The 21,400-nt window shown below is 30.9% G+C and overlaps 2 long non-coding RNA genes across 2 annotated transcripts; both read right to left on the bottom strand.

Annotated features, from left to right (window-relative positions):
- Positions 1 to 11,343: 11,343 nt before the first annotated feature.
- On the bottom strand, positions 11,344 to 11,861 carry LOC111626984. The gene is made up of 3 exons (XR_002756955.1): positions 11,770 to 11,861; positions 11,607 to 11,645; positions 11,344 to 11,384 (listed from the first exon to the last, which is right to left on the bottom strand). It is a non-coding gene; the product is annotated as an uncharacterized LOC111626984 (long non-coding RNA).
- A 2,169-nt stretch (positions 11,862 to 14,030) lies between these two features.
- On the bottom strand, positions 14,031 to 16,635 carry LOC111626981. Its single transcript, XR_002756954.1, has 4 exons — positions 16,544 to 16,635; positions 16,381 to 16,419; positions 16,117 to 16,158; positions 14,031 to 14,155 (listed from the first exon to the last, which is right to left on the bottom strand). It is a non-coding gene; the product is annotated as an uncharacterized LOC111626981 (long non-coding RNA).
- Positions 16,636 to 21,400: the final 4,765 nt, after the last annotated feature.

Genomic DNA, 21,400 nt, shown 5'->3' with positions numbered 1-21,400 from the left:
GGAAAGTGCCATGCTCCTTTTCTCTTGCATTGGACAATTCCAAGGCATCCTGAGAGAATTGAGGTCCAACCAACCTAAGAACCCTGCCCCAGCTTCCACCTATGCTGATGTTAGTCTTTACAAAATAAATTTAATTTGCCAATAAGATTGCTGTGAGATTTGTCTACCAAGAATATTTTTGGATTACAGAGACTAAAATCGTCATATTAACTAATATACAGCAAACCATTTATATATATGCTGATGTTACCAAATTAAACTCTAGGCCCAGTTCTACCACGAAAACTATCAATAAATCCCTTCATAATAAGGTTAATAATGAGGGTACCGGAGGGAGTTTCGCTCTTCTCCTTTACCCAAAAACAAACATACAAGGAGAATCTACTGACATGAAGAAAATAGAGTGCGAGATAAAAAGAAAAATCGAACCGCATAAGTTAAAAATTAAAATTAAAACTGTTAAGCAGGTCAAAGGGGATGGCATCTGTTTTAGAACAGACAGCCAAAAAGAGGCAGAAATTCTAGCAAGGGCTGTTGACAACCTTCCTGAAGTATCCAGCCAAATCAAGGCTAAAATATCTGAGGGCAGGCGTCCCAGAATAATCTTGACTAATGTCCCAAACTCCATAGAAACAGCAGATATTATCTCCATAATCCATGAACAGAACGAGATATTGACAGGCATAGACAAAGAGGAATTTCTCAATGACACAAGAATTAGTACGGTTTTGCAAAGAAGGAACACAAGGGAAAACTGTAGACACATAGTCCTGTCAACATCGCCAAAAATAAGGAACATACTTATCAGGGCTAAGCATATAGCGATGTCCTGGGCCAATATTTATGTTAATGATTACATACTGCTGCTAAGATGTTTCCAATGTTGCGGATACAATCATCTGTCTAGTAAATGCCCAGGAAACCAAAGGTGCAGTCATTGTTCGAAGGGACACAGGTTTAGTGACTGCAGAAAACTCGAAAATATCCCATGCTGTATTAACTGCAAGATGACAAACAAAGAGCTCCCAGAACATAAAAGATTGTCAACAGATCATAATGCTTTAAATCCTCAATGTCCAGCTACACTAAAAATGAAGGCACAGACAATAAAACAGACAAATTATGGAATTTAATCAGACAGAGAACAATTTGAGGCTTATACAAATTAATCTACAAAGGAGCAAGGCTGCATCATCGGACGCTCTACAGCAAGCAACCAACAGAGATACGGATATCTTGATAATCCAAGAGCCGTACACTTTTCATAATAAAATCGCCATGTTTGGCCGCCTTCGTACAGTGTGCACTCACAATTCCAACGCCCCACCAAAGGCTGGATTTATAATTCTAAATAACAATCTGGATATCCAATTACTCACGCAACACAGTAACAACTACTTTTGCACCGTCAGCCTACATCTCAAGAACGTCACTTATATCTTGATTTCCTTTTATTGTTCGCCTTCTGAGGACATTTTTTATCCTCTCCAGCTGCTGGTGGACTCTGTTAATCAACTTCAGGACTTTCCAGTCATCATCTCAGGAGACTTCAACGCAAAGTCGCACTCCTGGCACAGTCCAGTCGAAGACCCTAGAGGATATAGGGTAGAAGAAGTAATGACCCAGCTTAACCTGGCCTCCCTAAACACCAGTCCTCTTCCAACTTTCTCTTCCACCAATGGAGAAAGTTGGATTGACATCTGTCTTGCGAATAAGAAAATGGTCAGCAATAAAATCACCTGCAACACTATCGACATCCACTCGGCCAGTGACCATAATTATATTGACATAAAGATCGAGCAGCCAATCCCAATCCCGAAGTACAAGATCTCTCAGAGGACTAACTGGGAATTATACCAGGATCTTATTCAATGTTATTGGCACCCTGACTCTATCAATAATATCCAGGACTGTGCGGAACTAAACACGATGGTTGACAATCTCAACAAAGTCACTCAACAAGCATACAAAGAATCCACTAACATCAGTACGAAGAGGTGTTCAGCCCCTTGGTGGAACTCCGAGCTTGCCAAACAGAGGGCAAACTTGAGGAAAGCAAGAAAGAACTACAGAAAGAAAACTGTCCCAGATCATAAGCAACAACTGAAGTCTGTTTATATCACCCTCTTTAGGGAATATAAAACTTCAATCAACAAGGCTCGGACAGAATCTTGGAGGTGTTTCTGCTCAAATATTGGTAACTCGACCCCTCGGTCCATTCTTTTCTATGTAGCCAACAAGAAATTCAAAAAGATAGAAATTCCTGCCACCATACATATTAGTGGTAATGACTACACTAAGTCTATTGCCGAAACTTACCAACACATCGTCAATGAATTATTCCCTAATGATGATACTACAACGGACAATCAACATCACTTCAATGTTAGGCAAAACCTTAATAAGGCCTATAACACTGCGAATGACATTCCCTTCTCCTTCCACGAGATTGCCAGGGAATTTAAGAAATTACACGAGAAAAAACACCAGGGCCAGACAGGATCACTAGTAAAATGGCAAAACTGGCCTTTGAAGCTATTCCCACCACCTTCAGTGTCATCTTCAATAGGTGTCTTGATATTGGTCACTTTCCCAACGTCTGGAAGCAAGCTTCGGTTAAGTTAATTCCTAAGAACAAAGATAAAACTCCCACATCAGTATCAGACTACAGACCAATTTCTCTTCTGTCCTCTATTGGGAAGGCGTTGGACGCACTAATGACAAATCGGATCACTTACCATTACGAACATCACAGTCTGATGAACAACAACCAATATGGCTTCAGGAAGGGAAAGAATGCCATTGGAGCCATCGACAGCATTAAAACGTACGTCACCAAAGCAAAAGAAAAAGGTCAACACAGTCTTATGGTGACCATTGACTTCAAGAGAGCGTTCGATCACGCATGGTGGCCAGCCATCCTGACTGAGCTTCGGACAGCCAAATGTCCAAATAACATCTACAACCTTCTGGAGAGCTATCTTAACAACAGAAGCATCATAGTTTCCACTGATAGCAATATCTACATTCACCAAAGTATTCATAGAGGCTGCCCCCAGGGCTCTAAATCTGGCCAATACCTCTGGAACATTCTTTATAATAGTCTCCTCGACCTGCAAGCAACCCTTCCAACGGAGTACAATGCGGTCATCCAGGGGTATGCTGATGACACCATCCTCATCATGTCACACAAGAACCAGGAGGTCCTCCAGGCTAGAGTCAACAACACACTCTCTAGCATTTATGACTGGAGTGAACGTATGAAACTCAAGATTAATTACTCTAAATGCCAGGCCATCGTTTTTCCTAAAAACAGCCCTCTGAAAAAAAGCCCCTTAATCAAGATGAATAACATCAGGATCAATAACAGTACTTCGGTGAAATATCTAGGTGTGGTTCTTGACCAGAAGCTTAACTGGGCTGAGCACGTGCACTACATTTACAGGAAGGCCATCAAGGTTACACATGCTCTCAGGTCAATCGCAAGGAACCGCTGGGTTTATGGGCCTACTGCCAGCAGGACACTGTACACTGCAGCCATTCAGCCCATTATCACCTACGGGTCTGAGATCTGGGGCTCTTCTGTGGCTAAAGTCCACATCAGGAGAAAATTGCTTTCTATTCAGAGGCTCTCGGCAATCATCACAGCCAAAGCCTACAAAACGGCTCCCACCGATGCCCTCTTAGTCATTACCAACATTCTTCCAATTGATCTTAGGATCAAGGAGATCTGGATTAATTACAACCTACACAAACTGGCACACAATCACATTGATATGAACAGTTTCAAAATTCTCATTAACAACGAGGATCTTCGGGAAGACATAGAGGATCTAGCTGACTTCATCCTTTCAAGGGGGGTTGATAACTATCCGAGGCACTACAGCATCCACCCAAGGACTATCATCATCAGGAACTCCATCGACAACGCACCTGATTCTCGCGGCATCAAGATTTACACAGACGGCTCCAAGTCCGATTCTGGAGTCGGATGTGCTTTTGTTGTGTTTAAGAACTCTTCCTGCCTACATCAGAAACATCTAAAATTGGCCGATCACTGTTCGATTAACCAGGCAGAGTCACTTGCCATTCAGCAGGCCCTTGCCTGGATTTGTAACAACCACCATATTTATAAGCAACGAAATTATCACATTTACAGTGACAGCCGTACGGCAATCCATCAGATTCTGAAGGCTAACACCAATTTACCTATTGTCCATGACAGTGTTAAGTGTCTTCTGGACCTTAACAATCAAACCAACATCACCATCCAATGGATCAAGGGACACTCCAATGAGCAAGGGAACGATAGGGCTGACCTCCTGGCACGGAAGGCCCCACAAAGACTTCAAAGTGACAGTTATACCAGGATTTCTCCTAGCTGGATCCAACAGAAGGTGCACAGCATAATCCAAACGTACTGGCAGACCAGATGGGACAATTCAAACACAGGTAGGATTACTCACGACTTCTTCCCGCACGCTACAGACAGGAATAACACCACCTGTCAAATGGTCTCNAAATTTGTAATCATTTACAGTTGTTGTTGAAGTTTCTTTATAAACACGATTCGATAAGAATATGTTAACCGAATTCTTTTCTAGAGATCTGACCATTAAAATTTGCATTTATTATACTTTTACCTTTTTTTAAATAATGTGAACTTATATCCACATTAACAGAAAAAGACATCGGTTAATGTCAGTATAAGTTGCAAACACGACTTATTCCCATTCACCACTTTTAATTTATGTAGCCTCCTCTATGGAATCGCTGATTGTTTGTTTTTGAATGGCGTGGTGATAAGAGATACTTCGTACAATTTTCGCTTTGAAAATATTTATTTTACTTATCATCAATGAGGCAGATTAAGTCTCCCTACCCATATCACCCACCATCATACACGCCGATTCCTCTTTCTTTAATTTTTTATAACTCTTTCGTGAGAACTAACAGGACTTTTTTCATCAAACCCATTATGTGGGTTCAGTCAGACCCATAATGATATGGCCGAACCATTAATCTTTCTTAAATGTATGTGTAGCTTAAATTTATTTCAATGTTAATGTTAGAAATGTTTCGAGTCGTTATTTAGAAGTATGGTTGTGTTTGTGTCCCGAAATATGCCTATAAGAAATTAACACTTTTTTATATCAATTAGCATATGGTAAAATTGGTTTCTTTGTACGTTGTTTCCCTTAAAGTCACAGTCTCCAAGAACGTATCAACGACGTTAAGTATGAGGACTTACTGTTAAATATGATTTTAAAATATCGCCTATTTTAAGTAAGATTTATATTGTAGTTATTGTTACGAAATTATTTACACGTAATTGAAAATAGTAAAACGGAAACGTAACTTGACTCCGAATAGGTAGTAAATTTTAAAAAATATTTAAATTGAATCATTAATCATCATCATTTGTTCCACATTATTAATTTTTCATTAATTAGTCGCATTTAACAATACTACAGATGTATGAAGTAGTACTGGAGGTAGAACAGAACAAGTTTTTAATTTTATTGAAAATCGAATAACGGAAATTAAAATTTCGGATGGGAAAGTAACAAATCTCCCCCTTTCTCAAGACTGCTTGCTTAACATGTCTCAAAAAGACTTCTATTTCAATAAAACTAAGAGAATACTGTTTGTGGATAAATTTAGATCTGATGTTTTTCAAAGTAAAGAAAAGGTCTTATACTGTGTAATTTGTGGGGGTAAAATACTTCTTATAAAAGATTTCAAGTAAGCCAACATTTAGATATGGACGATATCCACAGCCGGTATGTTAAAATTAGAAAAGAATGCAAACCTGGACAGACAACTAAATTTCTAATAGAAACGACCATCTAAATGAAAATTTAATTCAGCTTTATGTTTGACATTAATACTGTATTTAGATATCAATTGACAAAACAATTCAATGGAACAATACATAGCAAATGTGATTGTTTGTGTTTTGTCATCTGACAATGCCTCTATATCAGTTTTTCTAACGACGAAAGTTTTAGAAAAATCCAATCATCATAGCATGGCAAAAGTTTTTAATTATGCTTTGGTATTCTGTGGCTCAAAGAAATCCAACATGAGAAAGTACTTCTGTTTATCAGCAGCGCTATTTCTATACATGTTGAAGGTTGAAGAAGATTTAAAAAGCTGATATACGAAGCTTTTATATCTTAAGCTAAGTTCATACTGTATGATTTTTGTGCAATTACGACCTACGAATCCATGACAAGCGACAAAGTCGAACCAATTGAACTTTATCGTTTGTCCTTTGGGAATTAATCTGATGAACACTAAGATCGTAAAGCATCGAAAATGAACAAAAAGTTTTATTGAAAACTTCAGTTATATGACAGTTATATTGGGTTACAGGATATTAAATTAAGTTTGTAATTGTTAAAAAATTTGTTAAGTTATAATTGTAATAAATAAAAATTTGAAGAAAAACTAATTAATTCATTGATTAAAAACAAAATAGTTATTTCTTTAGTTAACTGAAATTATAAAGCACTTTTTTATACTGAAAATATGGTTTCTAAATATAAATGATAAATCGTTTTCGATTAGTTTTCTAGTAAAATTGCTTAGTCTGAACACCTTGTCGGCAGTATGACGTCAGAAGCGATTAACAAAGCGACTTTTGACGCAGTGTGAACTGGACTTTTACTTCTCTAATTATCCTGTGTCTGTATTAATGTGTATATTCACTAGTAACAAACATTAAGAAAATAATTTTTAAGACATTTATTCGAGTTCAAAAGGCTTATTCCAGGATTGTCTTCCCAGCTTATTGTTTCACTGAGTGATTGGTTGTGGGGATTACTACGCAGACATTTCGATAAAATAAAAAGTGCTGCAGATACCTTTGAACCCAACAATACTGTTGCAATTAGGCATTGCCAAAATTTGCTTAATAGAGGCTCAATAAAATATGATCTTTCATACATTAGATCTATCTTTCATTGCCTTGTTGATACATTGACCAATCTAGAAATTAGAGACCAGCCGCTTAGTAATTCCTTGGATTTAATTCAGCAAGTTTCTAAAAAACTTGAAAATGGATAATGTTCAATAAACAAAACAGTAAAGAACAATCTAAAAGGCATACTTAGGAAAAATTTGGGAATCCAAACTATACAAAATATTTCAGATATACAATCCTTTAAACTGCCACCATTTGTTTCCAGGCCATGGTGAAAAAGTGAGGGTGTCAGTTTATCGAAAACGACATGCAAATAGCAATGTCAAGATAATAAGCATAATTATCACTTTAGTTTATGTTACATTTATTGTTTTTCTCTCTTATTAAAAAACCGGTTCAAAGTAGTTTGAACTACATTATTTCCTCGAGTCATGCAGATAAATGTAGCACTTACCTGCAGAAAATGCCGAATTTTCTCTAAATAAGCATGAGCTTCTTTCGCAGTTACTAGAGGACTCTATGTTATCCTTGAGAATCTTTCAATAACATCGCAGTTCTCTTATCAATACCGTCTGAATTACAACAAAAGGAAATTGTGATTCTACCTTTATTCTTCTTGCAACCTTTCACAGATACATGAGCAATCGTTTTGTCAACTTGTAATCGGTAAAATAAACGGTTTCATGTATGCTGTATACATTTTTCATATCATACCGTTATATTATTGTCGACAGATTAGTTATTCCCGCTTCTAGAACATCCAAATCAACTTCAGCAGTTTCACCGTGTTTCTTTCTCATGACAAGCCATGACGCTGTTTAAATCGATGTAGCCACCCATTGGTGTAACTAAAATTTCTTATATTCATCTTCTGCCAAAATATTTCTGCTGTTTTCTGATCACATCATCTGTAACAGTGCCATTCTTTGCATTTACTTGCGCAATTCAATTCCAGTTTTCTAGTGGCTCTATTTTCTGAATTCATCCACTTTCTTTTTTGGTTTAAAATATATCCTACCATCCTTCTATTTACATTTTTCTTCCAGACAAGAGAAAAGTGACTGGTAATATATTTTTCAAAACAGGATAGATGGATTTCACTATATGCCCAGATTTCTTGTTTTCGCTGACTGTAAGGATGGTTTTCTTCTCCATTGCGTAAAAGCCTAAAACAATCGTAGTACAATATATACTCTACAGAAAGAATTCAGAGCACGAAACGATTTAAACAGTTCCAGACTCGACTGACAAATAAGTATCCTGCTCTTTGTTTGGACCTTGTACAGATCTTAGCCGTCGTAACAGAATTTTAGTTCATAATTATCCTCACATTACTCATTCTATCACATTATTCATCACTCTTCATTATTACATACTTATATTTTATTTCAACTTCTTAAATTTGGAAGTTAACATTACAATAATCGTAAAAAGAAAAGATATCCGTTTAATGTATAACCTATAGGCTATAATGCAAATAAATTTTTTGACAATACGAAATTGTATCAATAAAAAAAAGTGTATTAACAACTGTTTCTGTTTTCAATTCCATCACTTTTCGTCTGAAAACCTTTATGGACTTAGCCGAACCCATGATTGGTTCGACCAGGTCCAATATGGGAGCAGCTGGGTGATGAGAAACAGATCAACACCGAGTCCCTAAGAGCGGTATCCTGACACATTATTCTCTCGATCATCCAACCGTCACAGTTTTTTTAATAATATAATATTTTTTATAAATTATTTTGCTTCAATTAATCCAAATTGCAAAAAATAAATAACATTTAAATACGAAAAAACTAGAAGAAATGTAGCTTATTTCTAAAATAATTATTAAATACAGTTAAAGATACAAGATGGCGCTAAAATTCCAACAGTAGATAAATGCCGTTTTTCTCACATATTTTTGTCCATAAAATCGATCTGTTAATTTAATTAAAACTAAAAATAATTACAGAAATTAAGAGATGGAATATTCATAAAATTTATTATAGATTATTCCAAAGAAATAATCTCACACGTAAAAGAATGATTATAATGAGTTGCTGCAAATAAAATTGCAAAATGGAAAAATCTAACCACATGTTATTTGGATTTTGTTATCATAGATTAATTACTTCTCTCTATTTTAATAAATAATTAGCAACTCATCCAATCAACAAACACGCTTTAATATTTAATAATTTATTGGCATTAGAAAAATTTTCTTGGCGATTAACAATCTTGAAAGTAATTAATTATAATCTAGTATATTATAAACATAAATTGTAGTATTATTCTATATTTTATGTTAAAAGTATGATAAATGTAATATATATTACCGAATTTTAGTAATTCAAGTATTTTACTACGATATAATAATAAAAATATTTTTTAAATATAAAATTTGTAAAAATTGTCTTTGTGATATTTTAATTAATCATAAAAATTTAGTAAATTTAAAAAATAAATTTATATATTAACGAAAAAAACCCCGAGATCTAGCAGTAGCCTACAAGTAAAGATCTATTATGAATCAATGTAATTTTCCTCCTATTAGGAACATTTTTTCGTTTTATTTTTTTAAAATTTACTAAATTTCATAACGATATTTTTCTATTTAATTTAATATTCTAAAAATAAATGATATATTCTTTTGACCTTACTATCCAGCTGCATTAAACAATCTTTCACCGCTTTAATTTTCTGTGTATTGTCTGTAAAAACCAGAAATAAATAAGAAACTTTTAATAGATTTGTATTATATTTTTCAGTCAAATAATCTAAAATTGCAGTATATATATTTATAATCTTTAAGAAATATAGAATTTATTTATTAAAATTTTATTCTGATATTTAAAACATTGTGTCGATAAATATCAAGAAAGAAAATTAAAATAATATGTAATATAATAAAATTAACACGTATATATATACATATAGTATTAATATATCCGTGATTAAGATAGTCCGGTTAATCATTTAAAAATGTTAATTAAAATATATTATTATTTACATTATTAATAATTATTATTCTCTTATAAACAGTTATTAAATATTCTCATAGTAGCTAAAAAACATTATCGAAACAATTTACTATATACATTGTTAATAAAAGATGATTTATAATTATTTCAAAATAGAGAAAACTTACTACAAATTCGGTGTCTTATTCTGTCAAAGTCAACTCTGTCACATCCGCAATAAATATCGGAAACTTTGAATAGAAGAACGATTACAAACAAGAACACATTAAACATCATTTTTCTTAGAAAAGAATTTCGGACAGTTTACAATACAGTTATTTTTCTATTAAGCTATTCTGAAACTAATATTAAATAATATTAAATGCGTTTTACTTCTAGACAATAAACCGGAAAAAAGGAATTGTTTGATTTGAGACAGGTGTTCCTAAACATGCTATGCACAGAATCAATGAAGAAATGTATTTAATGAAATTTGAAGCAATAAATATTTTGAAATGTATATACAGTCAAATATTATTTTATAAAGATTTTGTGGAGTCAGTCGAACTTTAGGAGAGTAAGAGTATCACAGGATCCGGTAAAAGATTATTTGATTTTCAAGAACCCAATAAGTTTTATATTTTCGTTATTTTAATTAACGTATATAGGCCTATATAATCAAATATTCCATGCTTTAGTATAAAATATTTCAATATTATTATTTACTTTTTGTCAAATTGTTTTATTAGATTTGCCATGTGACTCGAATTGTTAATAAACTATTACAATATAGAATTTCATATGCTGTATTTCATTCAGAAATTTTTATCTGCATTTATCTGACTATCTAATATATTGGTGAACTAGATTCGCTTTTATGAATTGTTGTAAAGCTTGCGGAAAAGAATGAAGTTTCGTCAGGTAGACAAAAAATGGTATTAGGTAATTTTCTTTTAAATGCTCAGACTGATATTGGTATCAGGAAAATTTTTTAGGGAAACATCGATGAGAATAATGTTATTCTTTCGAATAGACTGTATACAAACTATTACATTTTACTCATAAGAATTTCCAAACAAGAAAACCAGTGGAGCATATGTTCAACATCGATTCGAAAACTCTTATGTATAAAAAAAAACAAGAAATTCATTGAACGAGTACTTAAAATTTCGGCAACGTAATATTCTAGCTACTTAGAAAACGTGTTATATATTTTCTGTATTTGAAAAACTTTAGCTTTAACAAATTCTGTTTGAAGAAAATTGGAAGTTTATTTCAGAAAACTTATTTCTACATTTATTTTGAATTTATTTGTAATTTTTATCTATTTTGAATAAATTACTTGTTTTTATGTCTTTAATTTTTTAATTTTTAAAAGAAAATCAAGTTTATAAAATTAATTTCTATACAAATCTGAATGAAATCATTAAGTTAAATTTAAAAAACGTAAATTATTATTATGATATTACCACAAATTTCAACATCGACTCTTGCTTCGTTTTTGCTTTAATCTGAAATAAATAAAATAAATAATATTAATGAAAATTTTGATTCTTAACATTAAAAAATATAACGTAATATTATCGTAATATATTACGATTTATAAAGATTTATTCTAGTTATTTTATTAAATTTTCTCTTATGATAATAAAAACAAAATATTATTTAAAGTAATTAAAACAAAAATAAACAATTATTAATATTTTAATCATTTTAATACTGTAAATACTTACTACAATATGTTTTAACGAATTCTTGTAACAAATAATATACTGAAAAATAAAATATTTTATACAATTAACAAGGCCAGTATCACTTTTGGCATTTCATAAAATGTTAACATCTAAACTAATATGTGTTGTTATTATTGTAAAATCAGTTTAGTTAAAAACTTACTTTTTTAAATGACTGACAATTTTCTTCTTCACAAAATTTCTTCACTTGAGATTTTCCTGATGGGATAAGGTCAGTGCAATTCGACAAGCTTATATCCATCTAAAATTTCCATAATATCATTTCTTGTTTCAATATTAGAATGTAAGTCCTTACTTAACGTCGTTTCATTATAACGTTGACGAAGAAAAAATATAAATACATTTGTAATCATTTACAGTTGTTGTTGAAGTTTCTTTATAAACACGATTCGATAAGAATATGTTAACCGAATTCTTTTCTAGAGATCTGACCATTAAAATTTGCATTTATTATACTTTTACCTTTTTTTAAATAATGTGAACTTATATCCACATTAACAGAAAAAGACATCGGTTAATGTCAGTATAAGTTGCAAACACGACTTATTCCCATTCACCACTTTTAATTATGTAGCCTCCTCTATGGNCACAATTTCCCCTTCCCTTTCCACTCTTCAACATTTTCACCCTCTTGGCCTCTGCTACAAATCTTTCTCTCATTCTCTCCCTTCGTATTTTCCTTTCATCCCCTTTTAAAGGCTACACCTACGAGTACGGCCTTCTTCCCTTTCCTTATTGTATTGTATTGTATTGTATTTACATGTGTAGGTCATTTCATTGTTATCCACATTTGATATCATCACTTATCACATACTGCCATGACGCTCATGTATGTTCGCTACAACTGTCAAGAATTAACGCGATTGGCGAAGCGTAGTGACAGCGGGCCAATAGAGAGCGGGGTCCTTACCATGATGCGGTTTGCGCGCCAATTTTCGTACATGCGTTAATCGAGTCGAATAATTTGGCCGAATATTCGGCAATTCGGCCACGCTCCTGGCCGAATATTCGGTATTCGGCTTCAGGCCGAATATACTATTCGTTGCAACACTACAAATTATCCAATTTTAATTATAAAAAAATGTGAAATTAAATGATATTCATCCCATAGTAAGTCATAAAAATCAATCATGTCGATTATGATGATTAAAAATTTCTTAGAAAAGTTTTATTTTACAACAATAGACTATAGTTTAAAACAAAGAAATATCGCATAAAATTTTAAATCAAGTGAAATGAATAAATGTATCATTTTACCATTATTAAATTGCACACAACAATTCATTATTTTCGGGATATTTAATTAATAAAAGAATATTTAAATTTGCTTATTTAATTTATAATTTAAATTAAATAATCCAGTTTTTCAGAAACACCTATCTTAAAAATTAAAGAAATTCAGTCTTAAATAATTAAATTCCTTTATTGTATTTAAACGAGTAAAAATTAAAAAATAATGAGTTTTTTTTAATTACATTTTATCTTTAATTACATTTTTAATTACATTTTATCTTTAATTACATTTTATACACTGAAAAATCAAACGTAATTATTCAAAACTTTTTCTGTGAACAGAATATAATTGTTTCATATCACTAGAAACTCTTAATATTTGTTATTTAATCTATAATTTTTCTTAATTAAATTATATATATACATATTTATTTTCTTATACGAGAGTAATTTTTCTCTATAGTAGTCCCTCGATTTAACAGACTAATTGGGAAAGGAGTGCCGAAAGTTCGTTAAATTGAAAACATATATTAATTTAATAATAGTCATAATTTACAAAATGCATTATGTGCTATTATAGTGTGTATATAAGAATAAAAACATTATTAAAATGTGGATTGAGTAATTTACACTCATTGATAAATATCTCAATGTTTTTCAATGATAAACCTCAACTTCGAAATAATTTCTTGCGGCATCCTTACTATTTTATCAATATATGGTATATTGTTTCCTTACATTTTTTCAACATTATAGTACTTTTCGTACTTTTAGTAATACACGTTAGAAGTGTTATGGCCCTGCTCAGTCCTATATTTCGCGGTATCTCGGTTGAAACGTCTGACTTAATCTTTTAGTACGCTGTATTTCCGAATTAATAAAAAGATGTAAATTTTTCTTTTCGGGCAGAAATACTTGGCCCGTTAAATCCGAAGGTCTCTAAATCGAGAGCCTACTATATTGATAATTTCAAGAATTTGCACTCAAATGTTCTAAATCTACTACTTGAGTCTATAGCTGTTTGGATTGTTTCCAAATAAAAACAATTGCAATTGTATTACAAAATTTATTAGATTTTTTGTAATCACAGTAATTTTTACAAGAACATTACTTTAATATATTTAATGAAAATACATATTGAAATTCTTAACGTATAATTGTAAATTTTGATACGACAAATATCGTAAGTTAAATGATAATATATATAATTTAAACATAATTGTCTGCAATATTTAAACTCTCAACAAACAGGATGGTGAATTTTCTATTTATTTGAAGTTGCTGTTAACACATTTCTAAAAATAAAGAAATAAAATTATATTATAATTATATGATATATACATAAATAAGATATAAGATAAATAAATGTTCACAAGACGCGTTGTCGTTGTTAATATAAGAAATAAAAACTATGTAGCATAGTGTAGCATGAGTTAAAATTATTTGGTAATTTAATAATAATTATTTTGCAAATAGAATTATTTCGTCATATTAATAAGTTGACATTAAATCTAAAACCATTCAGCATAAGCGGCAGTTTTATTAAAAATTAATTCTACAATTAAAAGGTCCAATGTAAAAAATTCACTAGGTCACATTTTCCTGTTATCAAGATAATTGAGGTTATAGATCTTAAACATTTCTTTAAATAATTCCATTATATATTTTAAATTAGCAAAGATAAACCATAAAACGTATCTTTGTTCTGCATTTTATGTAGTTGTACAGTTGTACGTATTCGTTTGGTATACAAAAATAAATACAGTATATGGAATAAAGGATTTTTTCACTCAGTGCATTGCACTTTCCATTTGCTGTTTTAATGAATGAAAATTGAAAAGAAAATGTGTTCCATGTTTATTTTTCGCACATACAAACTCTTGTGAATGTTAATAATCACTACAATTGTTACTGTTTCTCAGTATTTGTTACACGATTATCTGCATTCTCATCAGATATTTCTTGCAGCACACTGTAAAACTTCTTTCAGATTGTTCAATTGTCACGAACTCTTTCCTCACACAACTTTTTATTTATGAAAACTGTATTTCTATTGCACATCTCGTGCATACTTCGTGGTATGTAAGCAACGGAAGTTTATAACAAACATACAATTCAAGAAATTTTTGTATAAACCAATGTCTTAATTTTCGGCAACTTTTCTTTTTTATAAAGCTTTCCATTTAGAAAACTCTGTTCTCTAGAGTAAGGTGTTCCGGATTTTCATGGTTTATTAAATATTATTGTGGTAATTAGAAATAATTACCACAATAGTATTTAATAAACCATGAAAATCCGGAAAGGACTAGAATTGGGTCTCAGGATGGCCGCGCTAGAAGTTATTTTATCTCACCTAGTAGTAGAGTAAGAGTATCACAGGATCCGGTAAAAGATTATTTGATTTTCAAGAACCCAATAAGTTTTATATTTTCGTTATTTTAATTAACGTATATAGGCCTATATAATCAAATATTCCATGCTTTAGTATAAAATATTTCAATATTATTATTTACTTTTTGTCAAATTGTTTTATTAGATTTGCCATGTGACTCGAATTGTTAATAAACTATTACAATATAGAATTTCATATGCTGTATTTCATTCAGAAATTTTTATCTGCATTTATCTGACTATCTAATATATTGGTGAACTAGATTCGCTTTTATGAATTGTTGTAAAGCTTGCGGAAAAGAATGAAGTTTCGTCAGGTAGACAAAAAATGGTATTAGGTAATTTTCTTTTAAATGCTCAGACTGATATTGGTATCAGGAAAATTTTTTAGGGAAACATCGATGAGAATAATGTTATTCTTTCGAATAGACTGTATACAAACTATTACATTTTACTCATAAGAATTTCCAAACAAGAAAACCAGTGGAGCATATGTTCAACATCGATTCGAAAACTCTTATGTATAAAAAAAAACAAGAAATTCATTGAACGAGTACTTAAAATTTCGGCAACGTAATATTCTAGCTACTTAGAAAACGTGTTATATATTTTCTGTATTTGAAAAACTTTAGCTTTAACAAATTCTGTTTGAAGAAAATTGGAAGTTTATTTCAGAAAACTTATTTCTACATTTATTTTGAATTTATTTGTAATTTTTATCTATTTTGAATAAATTACTTGTTTTTATGTCTTTAATTTTTTAATTTTTAAAAGAAAATCAAGTTTATAAAATTAATTTCTATACAAATCTGAATGAAATCATTAAGTTAAATTTAAAAAACGTAAATTATTATTATGATATTACCACAAATTTCAACATCGACTCTTGCTTCGTTTTTGCTTTAATCTGAAATAAATAAAATAAATAATATTAATGAAAATTTTGATTCTTAACATTAAAAAATATAACGTAATATTATCGTAATATATTACGATTTATAAAGATTTATTCTAGTTATTTTATTAAATTTTCTCTTATGATAATAAAAACAAAATATTATTTAAAGTAATTAAAACAAAAATAAACAATTATTAATATTTTAATCATTTTAATACTGTAAATACTTACTACAATATGTTTTAACGAATTCTTGTAACAAATAATATACTGAAAAATAAAATATTTTATACAATTAACAAGGCCAGTATCACTTTTGGCATTTCATAAAATGTTAACATCTAAACTAATATGTGTTGTTATTATTGTAAAATCAGTTTAGTTAAAAACTTACTTTTTTAAATGACTGACAATTTTCTTCTTCACAAAATTTCTTCACTTGAGATTTTCCTGATGGGATAAGGTCAGTGCAATTCGACAAGCTTATATCCATCTAAAATTTCCATAATATCATTTCTTGTTTCAATATTAGAATGTAAGTCCTTACTTAACGTCGTTTCATTATAACGTTGACGAAGAAAAAATATAAATACATTTGTAATCATTTACAGTTGTTGTTGAAGTTTCTTTATAAACACGATTCGATAAGAATATGTTAACCGAATTCTTTTCTAGAGATCTGACCATTAAAATTTGCATTTATTATACTTTTACCTTTTTTTAAATAATGTGAACTTATATCCACATTAACAGAAAAAGACATCGGTTAATGTCAGTATAAGTTGCAAACACGACTTATTCCCATTCACCACTTTTAATTATGTAGCCTCCTCTATGGAATCGCTGATTGTTTGTTTTTGAATGGCGTGGTGATAAGAGATACTTCGTACAATTTTCGCTTTGAAAATATTTATTCTTTATTACTTATCATCAATGAGGCAGATTAAGTCTCCCTACCCATATCACCCACCATCATACACGCCGATTCCTCTTTCTTTAATTTTTTATAACTCTTTCGTGAGAACTAACAGGACTTTTTTCATCAAACCCATTATGTGGGTTCAGTCAGACCCATAATGATATGGCCGAACCATTAATCTTTCTTAAATGTATGTGTAGCTTAAATTTATTTCAATGTTAATGTTAGAAATGTTTCGAGTCGTTATTTAGAAGTATGGTTGTGTTTGTGTCCCGAAATATGCCTATAAGAAATTAACACTTTTTTATATCAATTAGCATATGGTAAAATTGGTTTCTTTGTACGTTGTTTCCCTTAAAGTCACAGTCTCCAAGAACGTATCAACGACGTTAAGTGTGAGGACTTACTGTTAAATATGATTTTAAAATATCGCCTATTTTAAGTAAGATTTATATTGTAGTTATTGTTACGAAATTATTTACACGTAATTGAAAATAGTAAAACGGAAACGTAACTTGACTCCGAATAGGTAGTAAATTTTAAAAAATATTTAAATTGAATCATTAATCATCATCATTTGTTCCACATTATTAATTTTTCATTAATTAGTCTCATTTAACAATACTACAGATGTATGAAGTAGTACTGGAGGTAGAACAGAACAAGTTTTTAATTTTATTGAAAATCGAATAACGGAAATTAAAATTTCGGATGGGAAAGTAACAAATCTCCCCCTTTCTCAAGACTGCTTGCTTAACATGTCTCAAAAAGACTTCTATTTCAATAAAACTAAGAGAATACTGTTTGTGGATAAATTTAGATCTGATGTTTTTCAAAGTAAAGAAAAGGTCTTATACTGTGTAATTTGTGGGGGTAAAATACTTCTTATAAAAGATTTCAAGTAAGCCAACATTTAGATATGGACGATATCCACAGCCGGTATGTTAAAATTAGAAAAGAATGCAAACCTGGACAGACAACTAAATTTCTAATAGAAACGACCATCTAAATGAAAATTTAATTCAGCTTTATGTTTGACATTAATACTGTATTTAGATATCAATTGACAAAACAATTCAATGGAACAATACATAGCAAATGTGATTGTTTGTGTTTTGTCATCTGACAATGCCTCTATATCAGTTTTTCTAACGACGAAAGTTTTAGAAAAATCCAATCATCATAGCATGGCAAAAGTTTTTAATTATGCTTTGGTATTCTGTGGCTCAAAGAAATCCAACATGAGAAAGTACTTCTGTTTATCAGCAGCGCTATTTCTATACATGTTGAAGGTTGAAGAAGATTTAAAAAGCTGATATACGAAGCTTTTATATCTTAAGCTAAGTTCATACTGTATGATTTTTGTGCAATTACGACCTACGAATCCATGACAAGCGACAAAGTCGAACCAATTGAACTTTATTGTTTGTCCTTTGGGAATTAATCTGATGAACACTAAGATCGTAAAGCATCGAAAATGAACAAAAAGTTTTATTGAAAACTTCAGTTATATGACAGTTATATTGGGTTACAGGATATTAAATTAAGTTTGTAATTGTTAAAAAATTTGTTAAGTTATAATTGTAATAAATAAAAATTTGAAGAAAAACTAATTAATTCATTGATTAAAAACAAAATAGTTATTTCTTTAGTTAACTGAAATTATAAAGCACTTTTTTATACTGAAAATATGGTTTCTAAATATAAATGATAAATCGTTTTCGATTAGTTTTCTAGTAAAATTGCTTAGTCTGAACACCTTGTCGGCAGTATGACGTCAGAAGCGATTAACAAAGCGACTTTTGACGCAGTGTGAACTGGACTTTTACTTCTCTAATTATCCTGTGTCTGTATTAAAGTGTATATTCACTAGTAACAAACATTAAGAAAATAATTTTTAAGACATTTATTCGAGTTCAAAAGGCTTATTCCAGGATTGTCTTCCCAGCTTATTGTTTCACTGAGTGATTGGTTGTGGGGATTACTACGCAGACATTTCGATAAAATAAAAAGTGCTGCAGATACCTTTGAACCCAACAATACTGTTGCAATTAGGCATTGCCAAAATTTGCTTAACAGAGGCTCAATAAAATATGATCTTTTATACATTAGATCTATCTTTCATTGCCTTGTTGATACATTGACCAATCTAGAAATTAGAGACCAGCCGCTTAGTAATTCCTTGGATTTAATTCAGCAAGTTTCTAAAAAACTTGAAAATGGATAATGTTCAATAAACAAAACAGTAAAGAACAATCTAAAAGGCATACTTAGGAAAAATTTGGGAATCCAAACTATACAAAATATTTCAGATATACAATCCTTTAAACTGCCACCATTTGTTTCCAGGCCATGGTGAAAAAGTGAGGGTGTCAGTTTATCGAAAACGACATGCAAATAGCAATGTCAAGATAATAAGCATAATTATCACTTTAGTTTATGTTACATTTATTGTTTTTCTCTCTTATTAAAAAACCGGTTCAAAGTAGTTTGAACTACATTATTTCCTCGAGTCATGCAGATAAATGTAGCACTTACCTGCAGAAAATGCCGAATTTTCTCTAAATAAGCATGAGCTTCTTTCGCAGTTACTAGAGGACTCTATGTTATCCTTGAGAATCTTTCAATAACATCGCAGTTCTCTTATCAATACCGTCTGAATTACAACAAAAGGAAATTGTGATTCTACCTTTATTCTTCTTGCAACCTTTCACAGATACATGAGCAATCGTTTTGTCAACTTGTAATCGGTAAAATAAACGGTTTCATGTATGCTGTATACATTTTTCATATCATACCGTTATATTATTGTCGACAGATTAGTTATTCCCGCTTCTAGAACATCCAAATCAACTTCAGCAGTTTCACCGTGTTTCTTTCTCATGACAAGCCATGACGCTGTTTAAATCGATGTAGCCACCCATTGGTGTAACTAAAATTTCTTATATTCATCTTCTGCCAAAATATTTCTGCTGTTTTCTGATCACATCATCTGTAACAGTGCCATTCTTTGCATTTACTTGCGCAATTCAATTCCAGTTTTCTAGTGGCTCTATTTTCTGAATTCATCCACTTTCTTTTTTGGTTTAAAATATATCCTACCATCCTTCTATTTACATTTTTCTTCCAGACAAGAGAAAAGTGACTGGTAATATATTTTTCAAAACAGGATAGATGGATTTCACTATATGCCCAGATTTCTTGTTTTCGCTGACTGTAAGGATGGTTTTCTTCTCCATTGCGTAAAAGCCTAAAACAATCGTAGTACAATATATACTCTACAGAAAGAATTCAGAGCACGAAACGATTTAAACAGTTCCAGACTCGACTGACAAATAAGTATCCTGCTCTTTGTTTGGACCTTGTACAGATCTTAGCCGTCGTAACAGAATTTTAGTTCATAATTATCCTCACATTACTCATTCTATCACATTATTCATCACTCTTCATTATTACATACTTATATTTTATTTCAACTTCTTAAATTTGGAAGTTAACATTACAATAATCGTAAAAAGAAAAGATATCCGTTTAATGTATAACCTATAGGCTATAATGCAAATAAATTTTTTGACAATACGAAATTGTATCAATAAAAAAAAGTGTATTAACAACTGTTTCTGTTTTCAATTCCATCACTTTTCGTCTGAAAACCTTTATGGACTTAGCCGAACCCATGATTGGTTCGACCAGGTCCAATATGGGAGCAGCTGGGTGATGAGAAACAGATCAACACCGAGTCCCTAAGAGCGGTATCCTGACACATTATTCTCTCGATCATCCAACCGTCACAGTTTTTTTAATAATATAATATTTTTTATAAATTATTTTGCTTCAATTAATCCAAATTGCAAAAAATAAATAACATTTAAATACGAAAAAACTAGAAGAAATGTAGCTTATTTCTAAAATAATTATTAAATACAGTTAAAGATACAAGATGGCGCTAAAATTCCAACAGTAGATAAATGCCGTTTTTCTCACATATTTTTGTCCATAAAATCGATCTGTTAATTTAATTAAAACTAAAAATAATTACAGAAATTAAGAGATGGAATATTCATAAAATTTATTATAGATTATTCCAAAGAAATAATCTCACACGTAAAAGAATGATTATAATGAGTTGCTGCAAATAAAATTGCAAAATGGAAAAATCTAACCACATGTTATTTGGATTTTGTTATCATAGATTAATTACTTCTCTCTATTTTAATAAATAATTAGCAACTCATCCAATCAACAAACACGCTTTAATATTTAATAATTTATTGGCATTAGAAAAATTTTCTTGGCGATTAACAATCTTGAAAGTAATTAATTATAATCTAG

Source organism: Centruroides sculpturatus, unplaced genomic scaffold, assembly GCF_000671375.1.
Source record: "Centruroides sculpturatus isolate CEXI.00-Female unplaced genomic scaffold, Cexi_2.0 scaffold467, whole genome shotgun sequence".
In the NCBI taxonomy this organism is placed as follows: domain Eukaryota; kingdom Metazoa; phylum Arthropoda; class Arachnida; order Scorpiones; family Buthidae; genus Centruroides; species Centruroides sculpturatus.
The sequence above is the reverse complement of the archived record's forward strand: the minus strand, read 5'-3'. Positions and strand labels throughout refer to the sequence as shown.